The sequence below is a fragment of the Carcharodon carcharias genome, chromosome 19 (assembly GCF_017639515.1).
Source record: "Carcharodon carcharias isolate sCarCar2 chromosome 19, sCarCar2.pri, whole genome shotgun sequence".
Classification (NCBI taxonomy): Eukaryota; Metazoa; Chordata; class Chondrichthyes; order Lamniformes; family Lamnidae; genus Carcharodon; species Carcharodon carcharias.
In genome coordinates, this window is record NC_054485.1 from 57467647 (window position 1) to 57481113 (window position 13467).

General features: G+C 45.0%; 1 protein-coding gene across 3 annotated transcripts in view; it reads left to right on the forward strand.

The window, feature by feature from the left end:
• Positions 1-5624: 5624 nt before the first annotated feature.
• col16a1 (collagen, type XVI, alpha 1) overlaps positions 5625-13467 on the forward strand; it is a 512937-nt gene continuing 505094 nt past the window's right edge. For 2 of the 3 annotated variants that reach the window (XM_041212840.1, XM_041212847.1), the window contains exon 1: positions 5626-6119. The gene's annotated coding sequence lies outside the window, so the exon portion shown is untranslated. Of the gene's footprint in view, positions 6120-13467 lie in introns of all 3 variants that reach the window. The other variant, XM_041212846.1, reaches the window with a different exon arrangement.

Here is a 13467-nt window from a genome sequence, read left to right on the forward strand (position 1 = left end):
TTTATAATTTATGGATTCTGGTTCAATAAAGGGGTTGAGTGTGGTGAGTTGGGGGTGTGGACATAGTGCATTGCTCTGTGTTACCTTTCATTGTTTTTGTATATTGGGTGGGCTGTAATGAGGACAGTTATCCAATGCATAAAACCCTGTTCTGTAGCTTGGATAATTGGGATCATCTTTGTTGTGCTATGTGCATGCCCCCGAATTCACCGTGAGCACAAGGATGAGCACTAAAAGAAATGACTTGCATTTATATAGCACCTTTCACAACCTCCAGAACTCTCAAAATGCTTTGCAGACAATGAAGTATCCTTAAAGTGTAGTCATTATTGTAATGCAGGAAATGTGGCAGGCAATCTGCACACTGCAAGATCCCACAAATACCAAAGTGACAATAACTGGATAATCTGTAGTAGTCATGTTGGTTAAGGGATAAATATTGACCAGTCCACCAGGAAGAACCTCCCTCCTTTGAAATGGTGTCACGTAAGAGGGTAACCAGAGTTTAACATCTCATCAAAAGACAGCACCTCTGACAGTGCAACGTTCCTTCAGTGCTTTAGCCTAGTTTAAGGGCTCACGTTTCCTGCAAGACTTGAATGCACAGCTTCTAGTTTGGAGGCAAGAGTATGACCACAGGGCCACAACTGACATCATCAATGATAACAGTACATGAGAAAGGAGTTCCAGAGACAGCAGCAGCTCCAGTGCAGGCTCGCTGCTGGAATTTCAAGCTGGGCTTCCCACTTGGTGTGGAATGTGAAGATCCAGCTGCAGTATCTCTTATGTTCCTGAAATAACATGAAAGCCCTGTTTATCTCCTTCGTGTGTCATTGAGAACAAGGTTTCTCACTCATGTTTGCTCCTGATGCTTAAAAGACTCCTGCTTCTCACTGTGCTGAGGAAGAAGAAAAAGCCCACTCCTGTGACAAGAGCCTGATTTATACGTTTCCTCTGGAACTGGGCAGCAGTGTTTTCATCTTGGTAAATTAGAAACATTTGCCTTTCAGAAAGTTAAAAGCCAGTCATGTTTTCCAAGCTCAGACTGCACTGACATCATTTCCTTTCAATCTGGTTGCTGTGCTCTGTATGACAGTCTAACACTGAATGTGAGCACAGCTCAGGGCTTTGGGCCTACAGAGGATCAAGCGTAGACACTGCTTTGACTGACCTCCATGTTTCTGGGCTCGACATTAGAAAGGACTTTGAATCCCTTACCTTGATTGTTATTAAGTGACTCCCCTACCCCTACCCCACTCCCCACCCCTCTTCCAGCTCTTCCCCTCCCCACACCCCTCCCCCAGCCTACTTCTCCTCCACACCCCATCCCTTCTCACCCCTGTCCCACCCCAGCCATCCCTCCTCCACTTCCCACCAGCCCCACCTCCACTTCCCACCTGTCTCCGCCTTCTCTCACATCAACCCCTCCACAAAAACTGCATGTACATGAATATCTGATATGGGCATGATTCACTCCATTGTGATGCTCCCACAGTCAAAAAGCCTGCAAACACATTGTGCAGGGTCACACCTGAAGAATTCACACTTTGTGAGCTCAGGAAAAGCTATCAGTGCCTGCCAATCATTCCCTTCTGGGGTGTGTGTGTGTGTGTGTGTGTGTGTGTGTGTGTGTGGGGGGGGGGGGGGGGGGGGCAGTGGGAAGTGACGAGGAAAGTACATTGAAAACATGAATATTTTGTTACTTCTAGAGTTGAATTCTTGTTCCCCAGCCTCTGCCAATCCTCCATAGGTACTATTTCTAGGAGGTCTGTTAGAAGGATGACCCAATGTTCAATTCTCCAATTCCTCTGCACACTGTCTAAGAGTTTTTTCAGCTGAGGTTGGATGATGATACATCACCAGCTTATTTTAGTGCAACAAGGGGACGTGAAGGGACCATTTCTGGAGACTTCAGTAGAATGCAGCTTCAGCCCTCAAACAGCATAAAATCAACCAGCAGCTGTGCTGAAACATAATATGGAGACCTGGGATAAGAGATCAGGGCAAGGGTCACATTGCCCTACCCATGACCTGGAATAAATAGGCTTTTAAGAAAAGTAGAGGGTTAGACAAGAAAAGAGTTTGAAAGGTGGAATTGCTGAGTGTCTGGGATTGAAGGAACACGGAAACAAGAGGAGGTCACTCAGCCCCTCAAATCTGTTCTGCCATTCAGTAAAATCATGGCTGACCTGTGTCCTAGCTCCACTGACTCTTGGCTACTGACCCCTTAATGACCTTGGCTAACAAAAGTTGATCAATCTTAGATTAAACATTCTGATTTTGCTTTCACCTATCACTTTTTGTGAAAGAGAGAGAGAGTTCCAGGTGTTAACCATGTTTTTCATGAAGAGGAATTTCTGAACTTTTCCTCTGACTGGTCTGGCTCCAATTTTGAGGTTATGTGGCTTTGTTGTATTCTTCCTCACCAGCAGAGAAGTGGAAATTTTTCTTAAACCTGATGACAGGAACAGATCTGAGACTGGGAATTCTGCAGCAAGTAACTCACCTCCTGATTCCCCAAAGCCTTTCCACAATCTACAAGGCATGAATCAGGATTGTGATCCATCCACTTGCCTGGATGAATGCAGCTCCAACAACACTCAAAAGGCTCGATACCATCCAGGACAAAGCAGCCCACTTGATTGGCAACTCGTCCATCAACAGTCATTCCCTCCATCACTGACACACATTAGGAGCAGTGTGTACCATCAACAAGATGCACTGCAAGAACTCACCAAGGCTCTTTAAACAGCAACTTCCAAACCCACAACCTCTACAGTCTTAGAAGGGCAAGGGCAGCAGATGGATGGGAACACCACCACCTGCAAGTTCTCCTCCAAGCCACATACCATCCTGACTTGGAAATATATCTCTGTTCCTTTACTGTTGCTGAGTCAAAACCCTGGAACTCCCTCCCAAACTGCACTGTGGGTGTACCTACACCACATGGACTGCAGCAGTTCAAGTAGGCAGCTCACCATCACCTTCTCAAGGGCAATTAGGGGTAGGAAATTAATGCTGGCCTAGCCATCGACACCCACATCCCATGAAAAAATAAATTAAAAAATGTAAAAAATGAAAAATTTAGCTCAAAGAGTGTGACTTGATGAAGAAGGTGTGGGAGGCAGGGCAGAGTCCAGGAAAGCCCGTGCTCAATTTAACTTCTAATTAGAGACATTTCAAGTGGCCCTGTTGAAAGGTGCTTTCTTATCGCTACATCTAGCTGAAATTACCTGGGAACTAAAGGCACTTGTGAGACTGTGAATTCTGGACATTGTAAAATCAGGGCAGCTGAATTGTCCCAGTCAGCACTGCTGTTGATTACTACTATCCAAAGTCTCAAAACTGCGCGGTGATGTGAAACTGGCTGCCTTGTGACTGCTGAAATATTGCAGCACAGTCTGTGCCCATTTTTGATCAATAGTTTGAAGTGACATCTTGTGCTATCAAACAGAAAATATCAATGTTATCAATGGGAAAAAAAAATCCTGTTTAAACACAGTGACCTCTTCAGCTATTCTCAAGGCCAAACTTCTCTACTCGACCTCATCAATGTACCTTAACAACCAACATGAGAGGACTATCCCATATTGTACCTGTACATCCCATACTAGAGCTCCATGTTATCTGAGGCTGCCTAATGGGGGTACTGATGAGGGATGGTTTTGGTCTGCAAGATCATGGCCAGTTAGCAATAGATGAAAAAAATCCAAAGGCATCTATCTCACTTCAGCTATCTACTGCTAACACAGAGAAGTAATGTATATTCCAATGGTCAATAAAACTATAGACTTATAAACATAGGCTGGAATTTTACAGCATCGTCATGGTGGGGATGGGGTTGTAAAATGTGGCGAACTGTTCAAAAGTCCATTGACTTCGGTGGGACCAGAAAATCTCACCAGCAGGAGGGGCCGTAAAATTCTGCCCATAAGAACATAGGACTTAGGAGCAGGGGTAGGCCATTCAGCCCTTCGAGCCTGCTCTGCCATTTGATAAGATCATGGCAGATCTGGCTGTTGCCTCAACTGCACTTTCCTGTCTGACCCCATAACCTGTGACTCCCTTGTCAATTGAAAATCTATCTAACACAGCCTTGGATAAATTCAATGACCCAGCCCCCACTGCTTTCTGGGGAAGAAAATTCCACAGATTAATGACCCTCAGAGAGAAAAAAATTCTCCTCATCACTGCCTTTATCGGTAAACCCTGTCTACCATTTAGACCCTGAGGAGGATTGGCTGAGGCCAGAGATCAAGAACTGTGCCCTAGAAGTAACCCCTCCTCATTAAAGTGCCCTTGGACTGAATGAATAGTCTTAAATCTTTTTATTTGGGGCTGGTTGGGCAATGAGCAGGACATGGGGGAGGTGGCTACAAGTGTAATTGATGAGGTGAGAATTAAAGAGGCTTTTGAAGCATAAAAGTGTGTTAGCCAGGCAAAATAATTTGGCCTGAGAGTGTTGGGGAAATTAAGGGGTTAAAAGCCACAGGAGATCAGAGCTGTAGTTGGAGTAATGGGTTGGAGAGAATTGCAGAAGTGGGATGGAAGGAATCTGAAAATACAAAAGTAGGGAAGTCATGTTGGAGTTGTATAGAACCTTGGTGAGGCCACAGCTGGAGTATTGTGTGCAGTTCTGGCCGTCACATTATAGGAAGGATGTGATTGCACTGGAGGGGGTGCAGAGGAGATTCACCAGGATGTTGCCTGGGATGAAACATTTAAGTTATGAAGAGAGGTTGGATAGGCTTGGGTTGTTTTTGTTGGAGCAGAGAAGACTGAGGGGCGACCTGATCGAGGTGTACAAGATTATGAGGGGCATGGACAGGGTGGATAGGGAGCAGCTCTTCCCTTTAGTTGAAGGGTCAGTCATGAGTGGACACAAGTTCAAGGTGAGGGGCAGGAGGTTTAGGTGGGATGTGAGGAAAAACTTTTCTACTCAGAGGGTGGTGATTGTCTGGAATGCGCTGCCTGGGAGGGTGGTGGAGGCGGGTTGCCACACATCCTTTAAAAAGTACCTGGATGAACACTTGGCATGTCATAACATTCAAGGCTATGGGCCAAGTGCTGGTAAATGGGATTAGGTAGGTCAGGTGTTTCTCATGTGTTGTTGCAGACTCGCTGGGCCAAAGGACCTCTTCTGCACTATGAGATTCTGTGATTCTGTGAGGACAAAGCTGAGTGTGGGGAGGGCAATGATCTGAGTGACTACCTAAGCCAGGGCACATGTTCTCTGTGAGATACAATATAATGGAATAAAGGCAGGTCTTCTTGTAAAGTCTGTGTATCAAACTGAGATTCTTCCAGGTGGCAGGATCTCTGGATGTTTGCCAGATTGAAATTGTTGGTGGCCATTTCCAGCACATTCAGGGTTTCATGTGAAGATTGTGAGTTCAGTGATGCTGGTCACCTTGCTGAACATCTGGCTGGAGTGGCCAAACTGTTGGGGCAATCGAGACCTCAATGCTGGTAACCAAGTGTGAAGATATCCCTCCATCAAGGACCATCTTACTTCAAAATCCCATTGCCTGCACTGATCCAGTTAAAAAGCATCCCGCCCCCCAAAGCATTTCTATTTTACAATGTCCCGCCAACTCATTCCTTAAACCAGATGTGAATCTGAACTCGCCATCGATCGTCAGTACACCCATAGTCAAACGTCTGGCTCAAAAAGAAACGAAAGTTTGTGGAAATGTTCTAACTTTTTCCGTTTGTTTTTTTTTTGTTAATATTTGTTGCGGGATTCTCTTGGATCTGGAGTGGTTTACATTCCTGCACGTCCCATTCTTGTGTCATTCCCATTCGGGACCCCTTCTGAACTGATCCGCAGCTGTTGCCTGGGCAAGTCTGAGGGTGGGGAGTGAGAAAAGGTGGGAGGTCGGTAAATCCTCCATCAAGGAGCCCAGGTGATTCTCGGCAACACAGTGAGGACAGCAGAAATCTCAACCCAGCAAAACTACCACCGAATGATTTAAGGGTTTGGTTCCAGAAGAGGAAAGCAACTCGCTCCGTCTGTTTGTGTGTAAGAGAGAGAGAGGTCCCAGACACACCTTAAACCCACCCAGCCTGCCCCCAGGGAATTAACTCGGAAGATTGGGGCATTCTCGATTGTACTAAAGGTAAGGCTGGAAACTTATCGGCCTCTCTTCGTAAACTCCTCCGGTGTATTTTGCAAGGAACCTACTCATCATGTTTCCAGACGTGTGGTTTGTTCTTTAGGAGTGAGAGGGTTTGTCAATCCAGCTCTTGTATTCTATCCTCCGTTCGCCCTTTGTACAGGGTAGCGAGTCTGCTCCCGGGGGCTGATCGCCCAGGGAAGTCGAATGTGAGAAACAAGAGTCCTCAGACACACAGTGATGGGGAGCAGAGGGTGGGGGAGGAAGTGGGCAGATCGTGGCTTCGATGATGGGATTACCCCCAAAGCTGTCTTCTGAGGAGAAATTCAGGCTATTGGTGTTAGCTGTACTCCTTGCCGCTATATTGACATTTTCAAAATGGTTTATTAATGAAACCACTAACTGTCTCCCAGCTCATGCTCGCTGTGACCTCCCCAACTTGATAATCACTGCCCTTTCAGAGGATCTGTAGAGGAGAGTGAATTTTTGTGCAACAAACCCAGGGACGTGTCAGTATTTGTAGGAAGTCAGGAAGTAGGATTGTGTCAGCATTTTCCGGGCTCCTCGGGAATCTGTTAATGTTTGCGGGAAGGTTGTGTCCTTATATTTCTGGGGGGGGGGGGGTCCTCTGGGGAGAGTATCAACATTTCCAGAGGGCCCCCAGAGTGCGTCAATGTTTACAGAGGGTCCCCAGGGCCCTGGGAACGTGTCAGTACTGGCACATGGCCCTGGGAGCATGTCAGCATTGACACAGGGCCCTGGGAGTGTGTTGATATTGACACAGGGCCCTGGGAGTGTGTTGATATTGACACAGGGCCCTGGGAGACTGTCAATATTGACACAGGGCCCTGGGAGACTGTCAATATTGACACAGGGCCCTAGGAGAGTGTCATTATTTACACAGGGCCCTGGGAGAGTGTCATTATTTACACAGGGCCCTAGGAGAGTGTCGTTATTTACACAGGGCCCTAGGAGAGTGTCGTTATTTACACAGGGCCCTGGGAGAGTGTCGTTATTTACACAGGGCCCTGGGAGAGTGTCGTTATTTACACAGGGCCCTGGGAGAGTGTCGTTATTTACACAGGGCCCTGGGAGAGTGTCGTTATTTACACAGGGCCCTGGGAGAGTGTCGTTATTTACACAGGGCCCTGGGAGAGTGTCGTTATTTACACAGGGCCCTGGGAGAGTGTCGTTATTTACACAGGGCCCTGGGAGTGTGTCGTTATTTACACAGGGCCCTGGGAGTGTGTCGTTATTTACACAGGGCCCTGGGAGAGTGTCGTTATTTACACAGGGCCCTGGGGGTGTGTTGATATTGACACAGGGCTCTGGGAGAGTGTCAATATTGACACAGGCCCTGGGATAGTGTCAGTACTGACACAGGGCCCTGGGAGAGTGTCATTATTTACACAGGGCCCTGGGAGAGTGTCATTATTTACACAGGGCCCTGGGACAGTGTCATTATTTACACAGGGCCTTGGGAGACTCATTATTTACACAGGGCCCTGGGAGAGTGTCATTATTTACAAAGGGCCCTGGGAGTGTGTTGATATTGACACAGGGCCCTGGGAGTGTGTTGATATTGACACAGGGCCCTGGGAGAGTGCCATTATTTACAAAGGGCCCTGGGCATGTATCAGTATTGACACAGGGCCCTGGGAGTGTGTCAGTATTGACACAGGGCCCTGGGAGAGTGCCATTATTTACAAAGGGCCCTGGGAGAGTGTCATTATTTACAAAGTGCCCTGGGCGTGTGTCAGTATTGACACAGGGTCCTGGGAGTGTGTCAGTATTGACACAGGGCCCTGGGAGAGTGTCAGTACTAACACAGGGCCCTGGGAGAGTGTCATTATTTACACAGGGCCCTGGGAGTGTGTCAGTATTGACACAGGGCCTTGGGAGTCTGTCAGTATTGACACAGGGCCCTGGGAGAGTGTCATTATTTACACAGGGCCTTGGGAGTGTGTCAGTATTGACACAGGGCCCAGGTAGTGTACCAATATTTATTTATTGTGTCAGTATTTTCAGTTCTTACCTGGGTGTGTGTCAGTATTCATAAAGAGCCCAGACAATTGTGTCAATATTTGCATTAATCCCCACCCCTCAGAACGAGCCAGTGGAATAAGAAAGGCATTCGGCCTATCCTGCTTGTACCAGGTGTTTTGAACAGATCTATTCAATAAGTTTCATTCTCTTGCTCTTTCACTATGCCCAGTACATTTTAAAATATTTATCCAATTCCCTTTTGAAAGTTAAGGCAGTGCATTCCAGATGGCGCCAGCCTGCTACCTAAAAAGAGTCTCCTTATCTCCCCTCTGATTTTTTTTCTCAATTGTCTTAGGCCTGTGTTCGCTGTGTTACTGACCCTCCCACCAGTGGAAAGTTTTTTTTCCCTATTTACTCAATAAAAACTCTTCTTAATTTTGAATACCTGTATCAAATCTTCCCTTCTCTGATCTAAGGTCAACCACCCCAGCTTCTCCAGTCCACCCACATAACCAAAGCCCCTGACCCTGGTATCATTCTACTAAATCTCCTCTGCACCTGCTCAAAACACTTTATATGCAATCTAATTTGTAGTGGATGGAATTGGGGACAATTCTCCAGTTGGGGCCTAACCAGCAAAAGGTTTAGCATTACCTCCCTGCTTCCATACTTGATTCCTTTATGTATAAGGCTAAGGATCCCATATCCTTTATTAACAGCCTTACCTATTTATTCTGGCACTTTCAAGGATTTGTGTATGTGTAACCCCAGGTCCTTCTGTTCATACACCCTCTTTAAAATTCCACTTTTTAATTCATATTGCCTAGTTGTCATTTATTAACCCATGTTTTCCAAGTGATCATTAATTTTCCCCCTACTTAATGTCTCTAGAAGTTTCCCCACTAAGAAAATGAGACTGACTGGCCTGGAGTTACCTGGTTTATTCCTCTCCTCAAGGACCCCTTTGCCTATTTGATTTGTCCAATCTCTATGAAGATTAAAACAGCCCACGATTATTGCAATACCTTTCTAATAACAACTTATATTTATACAGCACCTTTAATGTAATAAAACATCTCAAGATGTGTCTCAGGAATATTATTAAACAAACTGTAACATTAAGTCACATAAGGAGATATTTTGCCAGGTGACCAAAAGCTTGGTCAAAGAGTCAGGTTTTAAGAAGCGTCATAAAGGAGGACAGTGAGGTGGAGAGGTTTATGGAAGAAATTCAAGAGCTTGGAGCCCAGGCAATTGAAGCCACAGCCACTATGGGTGGAGCGATTAAAATCGGGCTGCTCAAGAGGTCAAAATTAGAGGAGCACAGATATCTCAGGGTGGTGGGGCTAGGGGAGATTACAGAGATAGGGAGGGGCAAGTTCATGGAGCGATTTGAAAATGAAGATCAGAATTTTACAATTGAGATGTTGCTTGACTGGGAGTAGTTTTGGATGACCTCAGGTTTGCAAAGGTAGAATGTGGGAGATCAGCCAGTCTGTGCTGAAATAATCATATCTAGAGGTAATAAAGACATGAAGGCGGATTTCAGTCATGGAGAACTGAGGCTGGGATGAAATCGGGCATTGTTAGAGAGGTGGAAATAGGGGGTCCTTGTGAAGGAACGACTCTGTGGTCAGAAGCTTATCTCGGGTTTAAATAAGACACGCGGGTTGCAAAAAGTCTGGTTTAATCTCAGTCTGTTGCCAGGGAGAGGGATGGATTAGGTAGCTGGGGCATGGATTTCAGAGTGGGGACCAAAAATGAAGGCTCATTCTTCCCAATATTTAATTGGTAGAAATTTCTGCTCATCCAGCACTGGATGCTAGATAAGTAGTAGGATAATTTAGCAAGTGAAGAAGTTGAGAGAGGTGGTGGTGTGGTAGGGCTGGGTGTTGTCAGGGTACATGTGAAAACTAACACTGTTTTTGCATCGTGTTACCAAGGCACAGCCTGTATAGAATAGAATGGTTACAGCACAGCAGGAGGCCATTTGACCCGTTGGCTCCATGCCGGCTCTCTGCATGAGCGATTCAGCTAGTCCCATCCCCCTATAACTCTATAACTTTTTCTCTTCAGGTGCTTATCCAATTCCATTTTGAAAGCCATGATTGACCCTGCCTCCACCACACTCTCTGGTAATGCATTCCAAATCCAAACCACACACTGTGTAAAAAAAATGCCTTCTCACCTTTGGTTCTTTTACCAGTCACCTTAAATCTGTGTCCTCTGGTTCTTGACCCTCTGCCAATGGGAACAGTTTCTCCCTATCTAATGTGTCTAGCCTCATTATGTTTTTGAACACCTCTATCAAATCTCCTGAAAACTTATCTTCCCTAAGGAAAATAACCCCAGTTTCTCCAATCTATCCTCTTAAAAGTCATCCCTGGAAACATTCTCTTTTCTGCACCCTCTCCAAAGCCATCACATCCTTCCTGAAGCTTCATTCTCAGAACTGGACATAATATTCCAGTTTAGGCTAAACGAGTTTTTTATAAAGTTTGGTCATAATTTCCTTACTTTTGTACTCTATATTTTTGAAGCCATTATGGCTTTTTAACCACTTTCTTAATCTGCCCTGCCACCTTCAGCAATTTATCCTCTTGCACCCCTAGGTTTCTATGTTTTTGCATCCTATTTAAAATTGTACCCTTTATTTTCTATTGCTTCTCCTCGTTCTTCCTACCAAAATGTATCACTTCACACTTCTTTGCATTAAATTTTGTCTGTCACTTGCCGCCCATTACACCAGCCTGTTTATGTCCTTGTGAAGGTTATCATTATCCTCCTCAAAATCCACAATGCTTCCAAGTGTTGTGTCATTTTTAAGTTTTGAAGTTGTTTCCCATGCACCTGTCTGTGTGTTTAACATAGATCAGGTAAAGCAGTGGTACTAGTAACAATCCCTGGGAAACCACACTCCCTCTTAAAAACATCCAGTTACCACCAATCTCTGTATCCTGTCACTCAACCAACTTTGTACCCATGTTGATACTGTCCCTTTTATTTATGTAGATGTTACATCTTACTAGTTACATCCACAAAAACTCTAACACATATGTCAAACATGGTTTCCCTTTCATAAATCCATGTTGAATCTACTTAAACATATTATGATTTTCTAAGTGCCCTGTGAGCATGTCCTTCATAATAAGTTTCAGAATTTTGTCTACTACTGATATTAAGTTAACAGGCCGATCATTCCCCATTTGTCTTTCTTCTTTTCTTAAATAAAGGGGTTAAGTTTACTACTTTCCAATCCTTGGGAACTGTTCTAGAATCTAAGGAATTCTGGAAGATCACCTCCAAAACATCCGCTATCTCTGTCGCCACCTCTTTTAAAATGCTGCGATGCGGATGGTTGATTCCCAGGGATTTGTCACCAGTTAGTTCCATCAATTTCTCCAATATAATCCCTTTATATATACTGATTTCTTTAACTCCCTCAGTCTTGTTGGATCCTTGGTTCTCCATTACTTCTGGAATGTTTTTGTGTCTTCTACTGTGAAGACAGATACAAAGTTGAGTTTTCAAATGCTGGCAGGGCCGGGCCCCAGTGTAGGCACGGTTTAAAAATTATGGTTCCAAAGGTTGTCCCTGGATCCCAAGGCCTCTGGGGTAGTCCACAGTTCTCAAAATGAAGGCAGAGGTAGAGAATGGGGAACCCGCTCGTCTTTAATTCAACAGCCCACTAAGCTCACTTCTGAGCTTATTAACAGGCCCAGGAGGTTGAGGATGGGACACTCCATGTGCACTCTATGCCAAATTGTTGGGTTCTTTCTGGGGAGATCAAGAAGTTCTTTCTTATTTATTGAAAGCTGTCATTTCAAGGGACAACTTGCATCAGGTCGAGCACTGTGCCCTAATTTTGCCTGGATGGTCACTTTCCACCGTGTTGATGCTGCTGAACCTTTGAGGAGCTGCCTGCCCTCTTCGGCAAGGCAGCAGCAAGTGCCATGGCTGCCGTCTGGCTTCGCTGCTGGCACCAGTCAGCCAGCCCCCATCTCCCGGAGATGGTTGGCATCACTGATCAGCTGCAAGCTCGCCACCTGACCAATTAGGGCATTTACATTTAAAAACAGCGATGGAGGTGAAGCGTGGGATTGGGACCCGGGCTGGGAAATTACCTATGTGTTTGGTTCATGACCTCACTTTGAAAACCAGGCCCAACATATTTGTTTAATCCTCTGCAATTTCCTTATTCCACGTTATAATTCCACTGTCTCTGCCCCTAATGGGCCCACACTTACTTTCACTAATCTCCTCCTATTTATGTACCTATAGAAACATTTACCATCTGTTTTTATGTTTGTTGATAGATTATTCTCATCTTCCCTCCTCTTTTTCCTTGCAGTTTCTCAGTCCTCCTTTGATGAATTCTGAAATTCTCCCAATCCTCAAGCTTATTACTTTTTTTGGCAACATAATAAACCTCTGACTGAGGTTGTTGAGGTTTTTGTGTCTTAAAGGAACGCGTATTTGTTGCAAAATATGTATTAATTCTTCAACTGCTAGCCATTACCTGCCTGCTGTCATAGCTTTTGATGTAGTTTCCCAATCTACCTGAACCAACTAGCCCTTTGTACCTTCGTTAAGATTCAATTCCAATTTCAGACTTAAGGAAACCACCTCAATAACTCAATATAACATTTTGGCCACTCTCCCCTAGGGGGCCCATTTGCGACAAGATTATTGATGAACCTTTTGCCATTGCACAGTAATAAATCCAAAATAGTCTGCTCTCTCGTTGGTTCATAGAACCAAAGAACAGTTATAGCTTAGAAGGAGGCCATTCAGAGCAAGGAATTTTAGCCAGACCCACTTCCCTTTCCTTTCCCTGTACCCCTGCAACTTTACTCCCTTCAGTTGCCTATCAATATTCCTTTTGAAATTCATGATTGAATCGGCCTCCACACCCTCTCATACAGCACATTCCAGATCCTAACCACTCACTGCATAACAACGTTTCTCCTCGAGTTGGTTTTTTTTCTTTTGCCATTTACCTTAAATCTGTGTCCTCTTGTTCTTAACCCTTCAGCCAATGAGAACAATTTCCCCCAATCTACTCTGTCTATTTCCTTCATGGTTTTGAACACCTCGATCAAATCCCCTCCCAATCTTTCTTTCTCTCAGGAGAGGAGTCCCTCTTTCTCCAGTCTATCCACATAACTGAAGTCCCTTAACCCTGGAACCATTCTGGTGAATCTTTTCTGCTCCCTCTCTGAAGCCTTCACACCCTGCCTGAAATGCGATGCCCAAAATTGGGCCCAAAACTTCAGTTGAGATCTAACAAATGTTTTATAAAGGTTCATCATAACTTCCTTGCTTTCTCCCCTTATGCTGCCATTTAAAAATCCCAGGATCCTAT